Source organism: Tachyglossus aculeatus, chromosome 21 (assembly GCF_015852505.1).
Source record: "Tachyglossus aculeatus isolate mTacAcu1 chromosome 21, mTacAcu1.pri, whole genome shotgun sequence".
NCBI classification, from domain to species: domain Eukaryota; kingdom Metazoa; phylum Chordata; class Mammalia; order Monotremata; family Tachyglossidae; genus Tachyglossus; species Tachyglossus aculeatus.
In genome coordinates, this window is record NC_052086.1 from 82175096 (window position 1) to 82191853 (window position 16758).

Consider the following 16758-nt stretch of genomic DNA (forward strand, 5'->3'; position numbering starts at 1 on the left):
GAATTGTTCTTGTCTGTTCTCGCGGAGGTACCCTCTAGTTCCCGGGTACACTGGGGGGAAAGGAAGGACCGACTGGGTCGGTCCGGGAAAAGGACCTCTCGTCAGGAGGCGGTCCGGGAAAAGGACCTCTCGTCAAGAGGCGGTCCGGGGAAGGGACCTCTCATCAGGGGACGCCTTGAGTTGGAGGGACCGCAGCTTGGGCAAGTGGGACGCCACGCGGCGCTCGGGCATAACCCGAGACAGGCACAGAACTGGAATTGTTCTTGTCTGCTCTCGCGGAGGCACCCTCTAGTTCCCGGGTACACTAGCAGGGAAGGAAGGCCGACAGGGTCGCTCTGGGAAAGTACCTCACGTCAGGAGACAGTTCGGGCATTTCAGCGCCAGTGAGACGCCACTCGGTGCACGGGCATAACCCGAGACAGACACAGAACCGGGATTGTTCTTGTCTGCTCTCGTGGAGGCACCCTCTAGTTCCCAGGTTCACTAGGGGGGTAGGAAGGCCGACCGGGTCGGTCATGACCCGAAACGGAAACAGAACCTAAGTTTTTTTTTTCTTTTAAATAATTACCTCAAAAGAGGAACGTTTTAATAAGGACAAATTTGGTTTGGCCGATTTAAAATGCCAGTAACTGGTTTTTTTTGTGCCCCACAAAATGGCCCCAGTATAAATTAGAGGGTCAGGAGGTCTGGCCCGAACATGGGTCACTAAATTATAATACCATTCTCCAGCTGGACTTCTTATATTGCAGGCAGTTAGAGAAATGGTCAGAAATCCCATATGTCCAAGACTTTATGGCTTTGTCCCAGAGCCCTGAGGAAAGAACTGCCACATGTGTTTTTCCTGGGCCCCTCCTGGGGTTCCAGCTCCAATCCCTGATTCCCCGGATGTACTGGATGATCCTCTCCTCGGCCGGGGACCCCGGGAGGATGGCTTTCCATACCAGTCCACCTCGTGGGCCCTAAGCCCTTCCAGCACCCGGGGAGGCAAACGCTATGCCCTTCCAGAGACAGAGGAAAGGATACTCCCCTTGAGAGACGTCACAGGGGAAAGGGGACAGATAGTGCGGGTACAAACACCCTTCTCCTTGAGCGAATTGAAAATGGCAAAACGGAAATTGGGGCAATATTCTGCGGACCCCATGTGCTTTCGGGAAGAATTCTGGAGTCTGACCCTGCAGTACAATCTGTCATGGGAAGATCTTAACCTGTTGCTTTATAGCTGTCCCTCGCTCCAAACCAGAGTGGAGTTATCAGGGGGAGAGTACCGATAGACAGCTCCAGGATCATATGATTACATGCCTACTGGCGGGCATGGAGAAAGGAATTCGGAAGCAAGTTAACTATGATCGGGTCTGAGCTGTGACCCCGGACTCTACCGAGAACCGAGCCATGTTTAGACTCAGGCTGGCGGAGACGGTTCAAATGTACACCCAGCTTGATCCCGACTCGGTAAAGGGAAGTGTCATTCTGTATTTTATTAATCAATCGGCTGTAGATATCCGCCGAAAACTACAGAAGGAGCAGTTGGGGCCACAAACCCCCAAGAATCAGTTGATAGAGGCTGCCTTTAGAATTTTTAAACAACCATGACCAGGCAGCCTGAGATGAGAAGGACTGCAGGGCCAAAGTGAAGGGCAGGGAGCAGGCCCAGTTACTTGTGGCGGCCCTGACGAAGGGTCGGTCCACCCTGGAAGGTCGCCCGATGTGGCTACGGCACTTGCCCAGGGTCTGGAAAGCCCCGTTTTGTGTGCCACCAGCCTGGCCATTGGGTTCAGGAGTGGTGCCCCCAGGCGCGGAGGCCTGGTCGCGGCCGCCAGCCACCTGGACCGTGCCCCCTCTGCCAGGGACACGGGCACTGGAAGTGGAACTGCCCACTACTGGAGGCGAGCGCCAACCCTGAGGCTGGCCAGTTCCCAGCTGTTGGCATGTCCGAGAGCCGGGACTGATGGGGCCCAGGGAACGACCGGGCCCCCGCAGGAACCATCTCCATGGCCGAACCCAGGGGGAGCGTGGAAGTGCCCGGCAAGATTATAAATTTTCTTATCGATACGGGGGCCACCTACTCTGTCCTTCCCAGGTTTCGCGGTCCTACCCATCCATCTGGAGTAAGGGTGGCGGGGATCGACGGCATCTCAAAATCTTGTCGCCAAACTGCCCACCCCCCACCATGTTCATACCAGCAGGAGCTGTTCGGCCTGACCTAGCCAAACCTTTTGCCTTATATGTAGACGAGCAGCGACACCACTGTGCTGCGGTTCTAGGTCAATCCTTGGGGTCAGACTTTTGGACGGTAGCGTATTTTTCCAAGCGGTTGGATAGTGTCACCTCTGGTTGGCCAGCATGTCTCCATGCGGTGGCAGCCACTGCCGTAGCGGTACAGGAGGGCAGTAACCTGACTTTGGTCTAACCCCTTACCGTCTATACTCCACATCGAGTCCTAGCAGTGCTAGGAAAGAGGGGTGAGTGTTGGCTCACGGGAGGCCGCTTGTTGCAATACCAGGCCCTCCTTCTTGACACCCCTGAGGTTATGGGTCTAGTTACACGGACCAGGGAGTCCGATATGCAGGGTTCGCGGTAGTGAGCCTCCACGAGGTCATCGAGGCACGGCCCCTCCCTCCAGGAACCTCTGCTCAGAAAGCAGAACTAGTAGCCCTATCTCAAGCTATGGAATTGGGGAAGGGGATGCGTCTTAACATATTTACTGACTCCAAATATGGCTTCCATGTCTTACATGCTCATGGGACTGTTTGGAAAGAGCTGAGGTCTCCTCACTGCCCAAGGCACCCCTATCAAACATGCAGAGGAAATCCTCCAGCTACTTGCAGCAGTTTGGGAACCCCGGGAAGTGGCTGTAATTCTCTGGCAGGGACACCAAAAGGGGAATACAGAAATAATCAAGGGAAATCATTTTGCGGACTCAGCTGCTCGACAGGCAGCCCGCACCAAAACCGAGGACATCTCTTGTCCCAGATTTTTCTGATTCTCCTCAGGAGGACACTTCCTCACAGTACACCTGTGACCGAATCGGCGACCTCAGCCTCTGGCTCCGCAGGGAAGAGCACCAACCCACGGGACAGAAGTCAACTGAGGAACCTGAGGGGGACGCTGCCCCTGTCTTCCAGGCTCTACGAGAAATCACTCCGACTGTGACACCACCGCCATCTCGCCGTCGGGCTCACGGACAGTTTGCGGTCCACCCATACGACCCCGAATGCATCTAGTTATGAGTTCATCACCCACTGTCAGCATGAAACCGCTCCAGAAGACGGACCATCGATAGGAATAAGGGTCGTATGTCTTTGAGGGGGGAATGATGGGGGCCACCCCCATGCACCATGGAAAGGTTGCCGATACTGTTTGAATGTACGCGGTCCTGTTGCCATATGTGGTGTGGGCCTTAGACCCTGCAGCCCACTGGCTGGGTCCGGGAACCAAACCAAGTAAGGAGATAGACTCTGCCCAGGTCTGTACCAAATCTGCACCAAATCTGCACCAATCCAGTCCCCACTGTTTTCAAATCTACCAATCGCTGTGATCAGCAACATCAGTATATAAGCCCGTTGTATCGGGCACTCAGGGCCTTTTCCCGTAAGGAAATGAGCCCGCCAGGTGCATTACCCCCTATTCGGTCTTTGGGGCCTTTTCCCTTAAGGAAATGAGCCCGCAGGGTGCATTACCCCCTATTCGGTCCTCGGCCTTACCAATAAAAACTTTATTAAAACCTTTGGCAGTCACATGCTGTCTGACTAATTCTTTAGTCACCTGGTGACTTGGTGGCCAACCGGAACTACCGCCGCCATCATTTAGACCCTGCAGCCCACTGGCTGGGTCGGGGAACCAAACCAAATAAGGAGGTAGACTCCGCCCAGCTCTGCACCAAATCTGTACCAAATCTGCACCAATCCAGTCCCCACTGTTTTCAAATCTGTACCAATCACTGTGATCAGTAACAGCAGTATATAAGCTCATTGCATCGGGCACTCAGGGCCTTTTCCCTTAAGGAAATGAGCCGGCCGGGTATGTTACCCCCTATTCGGTCTTCAGCCTTATCAATAAAACTTTATTAAAACTTTCGGCAGTCACATGCTGTCTGACTAATTCTTTAGTTGCCCGGCAACCTTGGTGGCCATCCAGAACAACCGCCACCATCGTCACCTCGCTCCTTCAAAAAACTCCCGTGGTTACCCCTCCACCTTTGCATCAAACAAAAACTCACCATTGGCTTTAAAGCACTGTTGACCACCCCACCACCCCCAACCTCACCTCGCTTCTCTCCTTCTACACCCCAGCCCACACACTTCACTGCTCTAGCGCTAACCTTCTCACTTTGCCTGGATAATAATAATAATGATGGTATTTGTTAAAGTGCTTACTATGTGCAAAGCACTGTTCTAAGCGCTGGGGAGGATACAAGGTTGTCCCATAGGGGGCTTACAGTCTTAATCTCCATTTTACAGATGAGGTAACTGAGGCGCAGAGAAGTTAAGTGACTTGCCCAAAGTCACACAGCTGACAAGTGGCGGAGCCGGGATTTGAACCCATGACCTCTGACTCCAAAGCCTGGGCTCTTTCCACTGAGCCATGCTGCTTCCCTAAGGTGGAGCTCACTTATCTCATGGCCCACTCCTAGCCCACATCCTGCCTCTGACCTGGAATGCCCTCCCTTCTCAAGTCTGACAGACAATTCCTCTGCCCCCCTTCAAAGCCTTATCGAAGGCACATCTCCAAGAGGCCTTCCCAGACTAAGCCCCACCTTTTCTCATCTTTCACTCTCTCCTGCATCTTCCTTACCTGCTCCCTTTGTTCTTTCCGGTCCCAGCCCCATAGCACTTACATACATATCTGTAATTTATTTATTTGTATTGATGTCTGTCTTCCCCCTTCTAGAGTGTAAGCTCACTGTGGGCAGGGAACATGTCTGTTTATTGTTGTAGTGTTCTCTCCCAAGTGCTTAGTACAGTGCCCTGCACACAGTAAACCCTCAATAAATACAATTGAATGAATGAATCTCTGTGATGTAGATATGTTTGAGCATGGTGTAGTGGATAGAGCATAGATATAGGAGTCAGAAGGTCATGGGTTCTAATACCAGCACTGTCATTTGTCTGCTGTATGACCTTGAGTAAATCACTACACTTCTCCGGGCCTCAGGTACCTCATCTGTAAAATGGAGTTTGAGGCTGTGAGCCCCACGTGTGACAGGGATTGTGTCCAACCCGATTTGCTTGTATCTGCCCCAGTGCCTAGTCACACAATAAGTGCTTAACAAATACCAAAATTATTATTATTATGATTATTATTATTATTATTAGCCAAGGGGGTCCTTGAAGACCCCGTGAGGGACAGGTACCCTGTCTGCGGGGCAAGGGGACCACGGCGGGAAAACCCAGGCCCCACGCCTTCCACAGACACCTTCAGCAAGCTCTGAGACCCTACTAACAATAATAATAATAACGATGGCATTTATTAAGCGCTTACTATGTGCAAATCACTGTACTAAGCGCTGATAATAGCATTTATTAAGGGCTTACTATGTGCAAAGCACTGTTCTAAGCGCTGGGGAGGTTACAAGGTGATCAGGTTGTCCCACAGGAGCGCACAGTCTTAATACCCATTTTACAGATGAGGGAACTGAGGCACAGAGAAGAGAAGTGACTCACCCAAAGTCATACAGCTGACAATTGGCGTGGCTGGGATTTGAACCCATGACCTCTGACTCCAAAGCCTAGGCTCTTTCAGCTGAGCCATGCTGCTTCTCTCGGCCAAACGCACCACTGTCTCCAGTCAGTCAGTCTGTCCATTCATCTGCATTGATCCACATCAATCCAATATCATCAGTCCAACAATGAGGTTTACAGAGCACTTACTGTGTGCAAAGCACTGGACTAAGTGCTTGGAAGAGGAGAAAATGACAGTGTTGAAAATACATTCCCTATCCCCGACCAACTTACAGTCTGGGGGAAAAGAGACATTAATATAAATAAATAAATTACGGAAATAGACGTAAATGCTGCGGGGCTTAGGTTTGGGGAGAATAAAGGATGAAAATCCAAGTGCAAGGGTGACAGAAGGGGAGGGAGTAGGGGAAATGAAGGCTTAGTTGGGGAAGGCATTTTGGAAGAGAAGTGACTGTAAGCCCATCTTGAGACTATAAGCTTGTTGTGGGCAGGGAATGTTTCTGTTTATTGTTACATTGTACTCTCCCATGCAACTTACTACAGTGCTTTGCACACAGTAAGCACTCAATAAATATGACTGATTGAATGAATGAGGCTTTGAAGATGGGGAGAGTGATCACCTGTTGGATATGAAAGGGGAGGGAGTTCCAGGCCAGAGGCAGGAGGTCAGCAATGAGATAGATGATCTCGAGGTACACTGAGTAAGTTGGCATTGAAGAGCAAAGTATTCAGGCTGGGTTGTAGTAGGAGAGTAGTGAGGTAAGGTGGGAGTAGGGGAAGATAATTGATTGTGTTAAAGTCAATGGTAAGTGGTTTTTGTTTGATGTGGAGATGAACATTTTTGAGGTTCTCGGAGAGTGGCAAACCACTGAAGATTCTTGAGGAGTATGGAACCATGGACTGACCTTTTTTTAGAAAAATGATCTGGGTAGCAGAATAAAATATGGGCAGGAGTGGGGAGGGGCAGGAGCCAGGGAGGAAAATCAAAGAAGCAGATGCAGGAGTCAAGGTGAGATAGTGGATTAACATGGTAGCAGTTTGGATAGGGAGGAAAAGGTGGAATTTCATGATATTATGAAGATAGAACAGACAAGATTTGCTGACAGATTGAACATGTGAGTTGAATGAGAGAGATGACTCGAGTATAATGCCAACGTTATTAGCTTGAGACACAAGGTGGATAGTAGTGCTGAATTCATTGAAAGGGAAACAGTAGAACAGGAACAGGTGGGAAGATGAGGAGTTTTTATTTGGACATGTTAAATTCGAGGGGTCAGTGGGACATCCAAGTAGAGATGCTCTCCTTATGGACAGAGTTTGTGTCCACCAACTCCCCTCCCAAGCACTTAGCACAGTGCTCTGCAGACTGCAAACACTCACTGATTGATTAAATAAACCAATGATATAGTACTGTCATTTCTTAATCAAAATTTGTTAAGTACTCTTTTAAGTGCTGGGGTAGATATTAATCAGATTGGACATAGTACCTGACCTTCATGGAGCTCACATAGGGATTCCTCCAGGGACTGGGGCTGGCCTTCCGACCCCACCTGGTCCTGACCCTACTCCAAGGACTTGTCCTGGGGCCATTCCTGGGCCTGGGCCTGGCCCTCCACCTTAGCCAGGTCCTGGTGCTCAGCCTCTGTCTGGCCCTGGCCCCCCTCAACTACGTGGTCCTGGCCCTCCTCCCTCGCCCAATACCGGCCCTCCTCTTCCCCATCTGGTCCTGGTCCTCCTCCTCTGCCTGATCCTGGTCATCCTCCACCAACTGGTACTCACCCTCCTCCCTCACCTGGCCCTGGCCCTCCTTCCCCACCAGGTTCTGGCGCTCTGCCTCCAACTTGTCCTGGCCCTCCTCCCCTGCCTGGGCCTGGCCCTACTTCCCTGCCTTGTCCTGGTCTTCCTCCCCAGCCTGATCCTGGTCTTCCTTCCTGCCTGGTCCTGGCCCATTGGCCTGGACATGGCCCTCCTCCTCCACCTTGTCCTCTCCCTCCTCCAGGGTCTGGTCCTGACCTTCCTCCCCCACCTGGTCCTGTCCCTCCTCCAAGGACTCGTCTGAGGGGGGCACTTCTGGGCCTGGTTCCGGTCCTCTTCCTTAACTAGGTCCTGGTGCTCAGGCTTTTTCTGGCCCTGGCCCTCCTGCTCCATCTGGTCCTTGCCCTCCTCCCTCCTTACCCTCACCTAGTCCTGGACCTCCTTCTCTGCCTTGTCCTGGCCCTCCTCTTCCACCTAGTCCTGGCCCTCTTTCCCCACGTGGTCCTGTACCTCCTCCTTCATTTGATCCTGTCTCTCACCCCTTCTGGTCCTGGCATACCACGCCGGCACTCTTCCTGATCCTGGCACTCTTTCTGAGTCTCGTCCTGGCCCTCTTCTTCTGCCTTGTCCTATCCTTCCCCCAGGGACTGGTCCAAGTGCTCTTCATGGGCCTGGGCCTGGCCCTCCTCTTACACCAGGTCCTGGCCCTCCTGACTGGCAAGGTCCTGGCATGCTTCCTCCACCTTTTCATTCATTTATTCATTCCATCGTATTTATTGAGCTCTTACTGTGTGCAGAGCACTGTACTAAGCGCTTGGGAAGTACAGGTCGGCAACATATAGAGACCGTCCCTACCCAACAGCGGGTACACAGTCTAGAAGGGGGAGACAGACAACAAAACAAAACATGTGGACAGGTGTCAAAATTGTCAGAACAAATAGAACTACAGCCATATGCACATCATCAACAAAATAAATAGAACAGTAAATATGTACAAATAAACAAATAGGGTAATAAATCTGAACAAATGTATACAAGGGCTGTGGGGAGGGGAAGGAGGTAGGGCTGGGAGGATGGAGAAGAAGAGAGGAAAAAGGGGGCTCAGTCTGGGAAGGCCTCCTGGAGGAGGTGAGCTCTCAGTAGGGTTTTGAAACGAGGAAGAGAGCGGATGTGTAGAGGGAGGGCATTCCAGGCCAGGGGAAGGGCGTGAGCCCCTTCCTTCCTCTCCCCCTTGCCCCCCTCTCAATCCCCCCCATCTTACCTCCTTCCCTTCCCCACAGCACCTGTATATATGTATATATGTTTGCACATATTTATTACTCTATTTATTTATTTATTTATTTTACTTGTACATATCTATTCTATTTATTTTATTTTGTTAGTGTGTTTGGTTTTGTTCTCTGTCTCCACACTTTTAGACTGTGAGCCCACTGTTGGGTAGGGACTGTCTCTATATGTTGCCAATTTGTACTTCCCAAGCGCTTAGTACAGTGCTCTGCACATAGCGCTCAATAAATACGATTGATGATGATGATGATGGGCCTGGGGTCGACGGCGGGACAGGCGAGAACGAGACACAGTGAGGAGGTTATTGGCAGAGGAGTGGAGGGTGTGGGCTGGGCTGTAGAAGGAGAGAAGGGAGGTGAGGTAGGAGGGGGCGAGGTGATTGAGAGCCTTGAAGCCGAGAGTGAGGAGTTTTTGCTTGATTTGTAGGTTGACAGGCAGCCACTGGAGATTTTTGAGGAGGGGAGTAACATGCCCGGAACGTTTCTGTACAAAGATAATCCGGGCAGCAGAGTGAAGTATAGACTGAAGCAGGGACAGACAGAAGGTTGGGAGATCAGAGAGGAGGCTGATGCAGTAATCCAGTCAGGATAGGATGAGAGATTGAACCAGCAAAGTAGCAGTTTGGATGGAGAGGAAAGGGTGGATCTTGGCGACGTTGTGGAGGTGAGACCAGCAGGAGACAGGGGGCCGATGGCCAGGCGGCAGAGGCGTACTAGGCCAGGGGATAGGCAGCAGAGGTGGGTTGTATATGGCTGGGGCGGAAAGGGGGAGCCAGGTCTGGAGGTAGAGGAGGACAAGGGCCAGAAGGCAGAGGGATACCTGGGCCAGGAGATGAGGGACCAGGGCCAGGAGGCAGAGGGTGACCTGGGCCAGGAGACACAGGAACCAGGGTCGGGAGACAAAGCGGAGATGACAAGGGCAGGGAGGCAGAGGGGGACGAGAGCCGGGTGGCCGAGGGGGACCAGGGCCTGGAGGCAGGGGGTGCCTGGCCCGGGAAACGGGGAATAGGGCCTGGAGGTAGAGGTGACCCAGGGCCATGATGGAGAGAGGGACCAGGGCTTGGAGGTTGAGGGAGACCAGGGCCGGGAGGCACAGAAGAACCAGAGCCGGGATGCAGATGGGGATCAGGGTGGGGAGGTAGAGGGGGACCAGGGCCAGGAGGCAGAGGATTACCTGGGCTGGGAGACAGGGGGACCATGCCCGGGAGGCAGAGGGGTACCTGGGCCGGGAGACAGGGGGACCAGGGCTGAGAAAAGGAGAGAAACACGTGCCGAGAGGCAGGGGGCGAACAGATCAGAGAGGCAGAGGCAAACCAGAGCCGGGAGGCAAAGGGACACCTGGGCCAGGAGACGGGGACCAGGGCCAGGAGGCAGAGGGGTAACTGGACCGAGAGATGGGGGACCACGGCCGGAAGCAGAGGGTGACCAGGGCCAGGAGGTAGAGGCGTACCTGGGCCGGGAGGTAGAGTGGGACCATGGCCAAGAAGTAGGGGGACCAGGCTAGGGAGGCATAGGGGGACCTGGGCCAGGAGACAGGGAGACCAGAGCCGAGAGAGGGACCAGGGCGGGTAGGCAGAGGGGGACCAGGGCCAGGAGGCAGAGTAGAACCTGGGCCGGGGGACAGGGGGGCCAGGGCTGGGAGGTAGATGGGACCTGGACCGCGACAGAGAGAGGGACCAGGGCCTGGAGGTCCAGGGAGACCAGGCCCGGGAGGAACAAAAGGACCAGGGCAGGGAGGCAGAGGGAGACCAGGGCCAGGAAGCATAGGGGTACCTGGGCTGAGAGACAGGGGACCAGGGCTGGGAGGCAGAGGGGTACCTGGGCCGGAAGACAGGAGGACCAGGGCTGAGAAGCAGAGAGGGACCAGGGCTGAGAGGCATGTGGTGACCAGATCATAGATGCAGAGGTGGACCAGGGCCTGGAGGCAGAGGGGAACCTGGGCCGGGCGGCCGATGGAGAGCAGGGCCTGGAAGCAGAGAGGGACCAGGGTAGAGACACATGGGCGACAAGGGCAGGGAGGCAGAGGGGGACCAGGGCGGGCGGCCGATGGGGAGCAGGGCCTGGAGGCAGAGAGGGACCAGAGCTAGGAGGCAGAGGGGTACCTGGGCCGGGAGACAGAGGGACCAGAGCCGATAGGCAGAGGGGTACCTGGGCCAGGAGGTAGAGAGGACCCAGGGCCTGGACAGAGACTCACCCAAGGGCCTGGAGCTAGAAAGAAACCAAGGCCGGGAGGCCCTGAGGGACGAGGGCCAGGAGGCACAGAGGGACCAGGTCCAAGAGGCAGATGGGGACCAGGGCAGGATGGTGAGGGGGGATCAGGGTGAGGAGGCAGAGGGGTACCTGGGCCGGGAGGCAGAGGGGGACCAGGGTCGAGAAGCTGGGGGGGACAAGGGCAGGGAGGCAGAGGGGTACCAGGGCTGGGAAGCAGAAGGGGACCAGGGTGGGTAGGCCTAGAGGGACCGGGGCTGGGTGGCAGATGGGGACCAGGGCGGGTAGGCCGAGAGGGACCAGGGCCAGGAGGCAGAGAGGTACCCAGGCCGGGAGATAGGGGGACCAGGGCAGGGAGGCAGAGGGGAACCTGGGCCAGGATAGAGACTCACCCAAGGACCTAGAGGTAGAAGAAACCAAGGTCAGGAGGCCCTGGGGGACCAGGGCCGGTTGTACCGAGGAACAGGTCCGGGTGGCAGAGGGGGACCAGGGCAGGGTGGCGGGGGCGTACCAAGGCCAGGAGGCAGCAGGGTACCTGGGCCTGGAAACAGGGGGACCAGGGCTGGGAGGTAGAGGGGACCCAGGGCCGGGATGGAGACTCACCCAAGGGCCTGGTGGTACAAGACCTGGAGGCACAGAGGGACCAGGTCCCGAATGCAGAGGGGGATCAGGGCATGGTGGCATGGGGGGACCAGGGCCAGGAAGCAGAGAGGTACCTGGACCGGGAAGCAGAGGGAGACCAAGGCTGTGAGGTGAAGGGAAGCAAGGACTGGGAGTCTGAGTGGTGCCTGGGCCAGGAGACAGGGGGACGATGGCCAGGAGGCAGAGGGTTTCCAGGCTGGGAGACGGGCAGCAGGGCCAGGTTGTATATGGGACACAGGGCTGGGAAGGAGAGGGGGACCCGGGCCTGGAGGCATAGGGGGATCCGGATCTGGAGGCATAGTGGGACCAGCGCTGGTAGGAAGAGGGGGACCAGGGCTAGTAGGAAGAGGGGGACCCCTTCTAGACTGTGAGCCCACTGTTGGATACGGACCGTCCCAATATGTTGCCAACTTGTACTTCCCAAGTGCTTAGTACAGTGCTCTGCACAAAGTAAGCGCTCAGTAAATACCATTGAATGAATGAATGAATGAAAGGTGACGGATTGGATGTGTGGGGTGAACGAGAGAGCGGAGTCGAGGATGACACCAAGGTTGCAGGCTTGTGAGACAGGAAGGATGGTAGTGCCATCTACAGTGATGGGAAAGTCAGGGAGAGGGCAGGGTTTGGTAGGGACGATAAGGAGTTCAGTCATGGACACACTGAGTAGTAGGTGGAGGGCAGACATCCCAATGGAGATGTTCTTAAGGCAGGAGGAGATACGAGCCTTGAGGGAGGGAGAGAGAGCAGGGGCAGAGATTTAGATTTGGGTCGCTCCTCCTGTAGCTCCTGTAGCTCCTCCAGGGACTGGTCCTGGAATAATTATCATGCCAATGATGGCATTTGTTAAGTAAGTGCCGAGCACTGAAACATTTCCTGGGCCTTGTCCAGGCCCTCCTCCTCTACCTTGTCCTGTCTCTCTTCAAGGGACTGGTCTTGACGTTCCTCCTGGGCCTGATATTGGCACTCCTCATCAGTCACATCCTGGCACTCTGATTCTGCTTCGTCCTGGCCCATTCCTCTTCCTGGTAATGGCCCTTCTCCTGTGCCTGGCCCTGGCCCTCCTCCCCTACCTGGTCATGGCCCTCCAATCCATTCTGGTCCTTGCCCTCCTGCTCCACTTGTCCTGTCCCTCCTCAAGGCAATGATCATGACATTCCTCCTGGGCTTAATCTTAGCCCTCCTCCTTCGCCATGTCTCGGCCCTCTGACTCCGCCTTGTCCTGGCCCTCCTCCTCCACCACATCCTGGCCTTCTTCCACTACTTAGCCCTGGCCCTCCACCTCCACTTGATCCTAGCCCTCAGTCCTTATGGTCCTGTCCCACCACCCCTGGCTGGTCCTGTACCTCCTCCATCATCAATCGTATTTATTGAGTGCTTACTATGTGCAGAGCACTGTACTAAGCACTTGGGAAGGACAAATTGGCAACATATAGAGACAGTCCCTACCCAACAGTGGGCTCACAGTCTCCAGGGACTGGTCCAGTTGTTCTTCCTGGGCCTTGGCCTGGCTCTGGTCCTGCTCCTACACCAGGTCCTGGCATTCCTCCTCCGCCTGGTCTCGTCATTCCTCCTCCACCTGTTCCTGTCCTTCCTCCTCCACCTGGTCTTGGCCCTCCTGATTGGCCAGATCCTGGTGTGCTTCCTCCACCTTGTCCTATCGCTCCTCCAGGGACTGGCCTTGGTGCTCTTTCTGGGCCTTGTCCAGGGCCTCTTCCTCCACATTGCCCTGTCCCTCAACAAGAGACTGGTCCTGACTTTCCTCCTGGGCCTGATCCTAGCCCTCCTCCTCGGCCATGTCCTGACCCTCTGACCCCGCCTAGTCCAGGCCCTCCTCCCCATGGTCCTGGCCCTCCTCCTTCAACTGGTCTGGGCCCTTCTCCAGAGATTGATTATGGCAGCCTTCCTGGGCCTGGTTCTGTCCCTCCTCCTTCACCAGTTCCTTGTGCTCTGTCTTTGCCTCATCATGGTCCTCCCTCCCCAACCTGATCCTGGCCCGCCTCCCCTGTCTGGTCCTGGCCCTACTCCACCAAGGCTCTCCTGTTCGGCCTGATCCTGGCCCTCCTCTTCTGCCATGCTCTGGCACTCCGACTCCAACTTGTCCTGGCCCTCCTACCCCTCCTGATCCTGCCCCTATTCCTCAGCCTGGTCCTGACCCTCCTCATTCATTCATTCATTCATTCATTCATTCAATCGTATTTATTGAGTGTTTACTGTGTGCAGAGCACTGTACTAAGCACTTGGGGAGTACAAGTTGGCAACATATAGAGACGGTTCCTACCCAACAGCAGGTTCACAGTCTAGAAGTCCTCACCTGCCTGGTCTTGGCCCTCTTTCCCTGCTTGGTCCTTGCCCTACTCCTCTGCTTGGTCATAGCCCTCCTGTTCATGCAGTTCTTGGAACTCCTCCTCTGCTTTGTCCTTATCATTCCACCAGGGACTTATCCTGGCCCTCCTCCTTTGCCTGGTCCTGGTCATCCTCCACCTCCTGGTAGCCGTCCTCCACCTTTGGTTGGTCCTGGCCCTCTGCCTCCACCTTGTACTGGCCCTCCTCCCCAGCCTGGTCCTGTCCTTCCTCTCCTGTCTTGTCCTGGCCCTCCTCCCCAGCCTGATCCTGACCTTCCTTCCCTTCCTAGTCCTGGCCATCTTCATCAGCCAGGTCCTGGCTCTCCTCCTCCACCTTGTCCTGTTCCTCCTCCAGGGACTAGGCCTGGGGTCATTTCTGGGCCTGGCCCTGGCCCTCCTACTTAGCCAGGTCCTTGTGCTCAGCCTCTGTCTGGCCCTGGCCCTCCTCCTCCACCTGGCTCTGGCCCTCCTCCCTTGCCTAGTCCCGGCCCACCTTCCCTGGCCAGTTTCTGACCCTCTTCCTCCACTTGGTCCTGGCCCTCCTCCTCTGCCTGGTCCCGGTCATCCTCCAGGGATTGGTCCTGACGTTCTCCCTGGGCCTGGGCCTGGCTCTGCTCCTCTGCCTAATCCTGGTGCCCTTCCTCTTCCTGGTCCTGACTCACCTTCCCCTCCTGTTCCTGGTGCTCCTCCTCCACCTGGTTCTGGCCCTACTCCTCTGCCTGGTCCTGGCCGTCCTCCTCTATTTGGTCCTGGCCCACCTCCTCTGCCTCTCCTGTCCCTCTTCAACGTCCTGGTCTTGGCCCTCTTTCTATACCTGATCCTGGTCCTCCTCCTTAGCCAGATCCTGGTGCTCAGCATGTCCTGGCGCTCAGCCTCTGTCTGGTCCTGGCCCTCCCCCTCCACATGTTCTGTCCCTCCTCAAGGCAGTGGTTCTGACGTTCTTCCTGGGCTTAATCCTAGCCCTCCTCTTCCGCCATGTCTTGGTGCTCTGACTGCATCTTGTCCTGGCCCTCCTTCTCCACCTGGTCCTGGCTCTCTTCATCTGCCTAGCCCTGGCCCTCCTCCTCTGCTTGATCCTGGCCCTCACCCCTTCTGGTCCTGGCCCACCACCCCTGGCTGGTCCTGTCCCTCCTCCAGGGACTGATCCTGGAACTCTTCCTGGGCCTGGGCCTGCTCCTCCTCTTACATCAGGTTCTGGCGCTCCTCCTATGTCTGGTCCTGTCATATTAATCTTGGCTCAGTCACTTGTCAGCTGTGTGACCTTGGGCAAATCATTTAACTTCTCTGGACCTTAGTTCCCTCATCTGTAAAATGAGGATGAAGACTGTGAGCCCCACGTGGGACAATCTGATTATCTTGTATCTACCCCAGAGCTTAGAACAGAAATGCTTGGCACAGAAGTAAGCACTTAACAAATGCCAACATTATTATTATTATTATTCCTCCTCCACCTGGTTCTGGTCTGCCTCCTCCACCTGGTTCTGGCTCTGCTGATTGGACAGGTCCTGGTGCATTTCTTCAACCTTGCCCTGTCTCTCTTCCAGGGACTGGTCCTGGAGCTCTTCCTGGGCCTTGTCCTGGCTCTCCTCCTCCACCTTGTCTTATCTCTCTTCAAGGGACTGGTACTGACTTTCCTCCTGGGCCTGATCCTGACCCTCCTCCTCTGCTATGTCCTGGCACTCTGACTCTGTCTTGTCTTGGCCATCCTCCTCTGCCTGCTCCTTGCCTTCTTTCCTCTTCTGGTCCAGGCCCTTCTTCTCCAACTGGTCCTGGCCCTCCTCCTCCAACTGGTCCTGGCCCTCCTACAGAGATTGATTATAGCAGCCTTCCTGGGCCTGGGCCTGGCCCTCCTCCTTCACCAGATCCCGGTGTTCTACCTCAGCTTTGTCCTGGCCCCCCTCCTCCATCTTGTCCTGGCCCTACTCCTCCATCTAGTCCTGGCCCTACTCCATCACTTTTTCCTAGCTCACCTGTTCGGCCAAGTCCTAACTCCATGGAATGGTCCTGGTTCTCTTAATAGGCCTTGTGCTAGCCCTCCTCCACCAGTTACTGGTTCTCTGCCTCTCCCTGGCCTTTTCCTGACCCTCTTCCTCCACTTGGTCCTGGCCCTCCTCCAGGAACTGGCCCTGGGGCTCTTCCTGGGCCTAGGCCTAGCCCTCCTCTTCTGCCTGGTCCTGGTTACTGCCTGGTAGTCACCCTCCTCCCTCTCCTGGTCCTGGATTTGGGTATCATCTGCATAGAGATGGTAGTTGAAGCCATGGGAGTGAATGAGTTCTCCAAGAGAATGTATTGTGGGAATGTGCCCCTGTGAGCAGCCTCAGCGGGCCAACGTGGGGAATTTGCCACACTAGGGGAATTCTGCTTCTGTAAACAGCTTCACTGGACTTAGGGACACTGTTCCCCTGCTTAGGGGGGTCTGCCACTGAGTTGCTATAGCGGGTCTAGGGGCACCTCACAGACTAAGGGGAGTCTGCCACTAGGAGTGGCCTGAATGGGCCTAGGAGCACCATCCCCTTCCTAAGGGGTGTCTACCACTGGGAGCAACCTTAGGGGGTTTAGGGACATGTTCCCGGAAGTGTGCCACTGTGAGCAGACTCAGAGGGTCTAGGGGCACTGTCGCCCAACCTAGGCATAATCTGCCACGATGAATGGCATCAGTGAGCTTAGAGACAGAGTCTCAGAGTCTCTAAGTCTCTAATGCTAGAGGGAGTCTGTCAAGTCAGTGGCCTCAGCGGGCCTAGGAACACCATCACACAACATCTAGGTAATCTATGGCTGTAAGTGGCTTAACAGTCCCTGAATTTAGGGGAACTCTGCCACTGTGAGCAGCCCTCAATGAACCCAATA